The 3,912-nt window shown below is 39.0% G+C and overlaps 1 non-coding gene across 1 annotated transcript; it reads right to left on the bottom strand.

The window, feature by feature from the left end:
- Nucleotides 1–680: 680 nt before the first annotated feature.
- On the bottom strand, nt 681–787 carry LOC128281105 (small nucleolar RNA R71). Its single transcript, XR_008271320.1, has one exon. It is a non-coding gene; the product is annotated as a small nucleolar RNA R71 (small nucleolar RNA).
- Between the last annotated feature and the right edge of the window lie 3,125 nt (nt 788–3,912).

The following is a 3,912-nucleotide window of genomic DNA, read 5'->3' on the forward strand; positions in this document are numbered from 1 at the left end:
TTTTATTACTTTAGCCATTTTACTTTTATTGCAATTTAAATTTTTATTTTTCTTTTCTAATTTTTCATTTATTTTCTTATGACAGGTTTTTCTAGTTTATGACCAGAAGAAACCTGTCAGGACCACTAATTTTTGATGGTGAGATCGACTGCACAATTCGCAGAAATTGGAGAGAAATAAGGTGAAGCCTAAGATACAGAGAGGACGAGCAAGAGGATGATACTTCAACCACAATCGAGGAGATGGTTGAAAACCAAGAAAATCTGCTACCTCCTGCGATTGCTGCTGATCCAGTAAATCAAAATCCTACTCCACGCACTATGTATGATTATGCTAAACCTAATTTAATAGGAACTGAGTCAAGTATAGTTAGACCTGCTATTACTGCAAATAATTTTGAACTGAAACCTAACACAATTCAAATGATACAACAGTTTGTTTAGTTTGATGGTTTGCAGGACGAGGATCCCAAAGCTCACTTGGCAAATTTATTAGAATTTTGCAACACTTTTAAAATCAATGGCGTTTCTGATGACACCATTCGCCTTCAGTTGTTTCCCGTTTCGTTGAGGAATAAGGCTAAACAATGGTTAAACTCGTTACGACGAGGGTCAATCACTACTTGGGAACAAATGACCAAGAAGTTTTTATTAAAATATTTTCCCCCGGCTAAAATAGCCAAATTACGTAATGATATCTCTTCTTTTGTGCAGATGGATTTAGAAACACTCTACGATGCATGAGAGAGATACAAGGATCTTTTGAGAAGGTGCCCTCACCATGGGTTACAACTTTGGCTATAGGTTCAAACGTTTCATAATGGCCTGAATCCTTCAACCCGGCAAATGATTGATGCAGCCGCTGGAGGAACTATCAATAATAAGACACCTGAGGTGGCTTACGAATTTGTTGAGGAGATGTCACTGAATAACTATCAGTGGCAAGTTATGAGAACAAAGCTGACGAAAGCAACCGACGTTTTCAACCTCGATGCGGTTACTATGCTATCTAACCAAGTAGAACTCTTAAATAAAAAGATTGACGGCTTGTATCGTTCTACTCAGGTATATACAGTGATAAGGTGCAATTCAAATGGAGGAGGAGCATTCACAAAATATCAACCCTTCAACCCTAGCATTGAGGAGGAACAAGTCCAATATATGGGGACTCTACACCCTAAAATAACCCGTATAGTAACACTTATAATGCAGGTTGGAGGAACCATCCCAATTTCTCGTGGGGTGGTCAAGGAAATCAATGGCCATAATATCCTCCGGGTTTTCAAAAACCACCTTACTAGTAAGAAAAGAAGTCAAACCTTGAGGAGATGTTAACAAAATTCATCTCAGTGTCAGAAACTCATTTTCAAAATATCGAGACAGCACTCAAAAATCAACAAGCATCAATCCAGGGGCTCGAAACTTAGATTGGACAGCTCACCAAGTTGATTTTTGAATGACCACAAGGCAACCTTCCAAGCAACACTAAATCTAACCCAAGGGAGCAACTCAACGTGATTGCTATTCAAGATGAGGAAGGGCTAGTTGTAGAACCAAGGCCAGAAACGGTGGTAAGCAAAGGTAAAGATGAGGTAGGCCACAATGAGCCAAAGCCGGTAATTACAGAATATAAACCTCATATGCCATACCCCAATGCGACAAGGAAAGACCGCTCAGACAAACAATTTGGTAAATTCCTTAAACTTTTAAAGAAACTACATATTAACTTACCATTTATTGAAGCCCTTTCGCAGATACCAAACGTAGTCAAGTTTTTAAAGGAGCTTCTAGCAAATAAATGGAAGTTAGATGAAGCATCGTATGTGGAGCAGAACACGATCTGCTTAGCCATTCTACAGAATAAGCTGCCCAACAAACTAAAAGATCCAGAGAGTTTTACAATTCCTTGTTTAATTGGTAGCTTAGATGTTAATAATGCGTTGGCTGATTTAGGGGCTAGTATCAATGTTATGCCTTACAAATGGTTTAAGCAACTAGGTATAGGGAAACCCAAACAAACTAGGATGAGCATTCAATTGGCTGATAAAACCATTAAATTTCCTAGGGGTATGTAACACCCCTAACTCGTGACCGACGCCGGTGTCGGACACGAGGGGTTAACGAGACAAATCCTCTTAAAGTACCGACCAATTTGGCATTTCTGGACAGGCTGGAAAACTGCATCACCGTCGCCTTAAAAATCATATCTCGAGTTTCAAAACTCGGAAACTGGTTTTGTAAATTTTCCCTGAATTTGGACTCAGATACCCATCCATGGATTTATTTTTAGAATTTTTGGTTGGGCCAATTGGTACAGTTTATTAGTTAAAGTCACCCATGTTACAGGGATCGACTGCTCTGACCTCCGCGCGTTACAACTTGAATATATTTCTGTACAGGGCTTTAATACTGGTGCCGTTTGTTTCTAATGAAACTAGACTCAAAATGGAATCTGTACATATAAGGCATGACTCCTAATTCTTTCTGGATAATTTATGGTAAATTTTCAAAGTCGCGACAGGGGACCCAGAAACCGTTCTGGCCCTGTCTCACGAGAACTTTAATATTTCCCAGTATACTGCTCATATGGTCGTTTCGTTTCGTCCATATAAAAATAGATTCATCAAGGTTCAGTTCCATAATTTACTCACTATTTAATTCTACTTCTACTATTTTTAGTGATTTTTCAATCTCATCTCACTGCTGCTGTCCGCAACAGTTACTGCAGTAGACTATGCCAATTTCATGAATTTTTCCTTGGCCTTAATCATCCATCATACATGACACAAATTATGGCCACCTTAACAAAATTTGAGTTTCTAAGACTCGTGGCTATAGGTTCTAGCATCCCACTCGACGACCACATAGGCCATTTTCACATGGCTTAAAGTTTACAACCCACAATTCGACAAAATATAATAGCCTATACATGCCAAATGTTCTTCAACAACAAAAAACAATACCACAAGATTTCAGCCGGTGTGATGACTTCAACGACGGTTCCGAGCACGCAACAATACGAGTCCAAGAGACCTAAAATGGGTGACAAGAAAACACCGAGTGAGTTTACAACTCAGTAAGTCATAAGCATTCGTCAATCCATCGATAAAGTTACTACTACATGTACAACAAATGAGGCTAGGTACTCGTCCATATCGAATCTATACCATAATACCTCGGACCTTTCGGTCCAATCTCGCACTAATTCATACATCCACATTTCATATTCTACACAACAAGATAATCAAGCATTTTTACACATTAACTCATTTTCCAGCACAACCATACAATTTCAATCATCACATAGATTTAAGGCTTACCAAATTCAACCCCAAGCATGAACGTATTACCTATTCGTCATGAGCTCAAGGTCCTTACCCGATCCGCTGTCCATACTCACTCGATGGAGACACACCCTCCATATAATTGTTCGATCGGAGATATTTATATATATATATATAGAGTACGCACACACAGTGCTTAATACTCGATTTCGCACACTTAGTGCCATGCGATTTAAGCCCGCACACATAGTGCCATGCCCTTCGAGCTCGCACACTTAGTGCCATATATTTCCAGCATGCACACTTAGTGCCATATATTTCCAGCACGCACACTTAGTGCCAATCTCGTCACCGCATACACGTATTGCCCGACACTTAGTGCCGAAAGCAAACTTTCTACACATTTCACTATTTCTTTTACATTCAACAATTGTCATCACTCCATACACATACATTTTCATTTATATATATATATCATCCCATTAAACACAATTGCATAAATTTTACAATCATTTAAGCAATATCAAATACGTGCTTAATGACTTACCTCGTGTTGGGTAAAATAGTTCCAAGTCGGCTACTCGATGACCTTCGTCTTTCCCTTGCTTGATTCTCCTTCTTTAACTCCT

Source organism: Gossypium arboreum, chromosome 9 (genome assembly GCF_025698485.1).
Source record: "Gossypium arboreum isolate Shixiya-1 chromosome 9, ASM2569848v2, whole genome shotgun sequence".
Lineage (NCBI taxonomy): Eukaryota > Viridiplantae > Streptophyta > Magnoliopsida > Malvales > Malvaceae > Gossypium > Gossypium arboreum.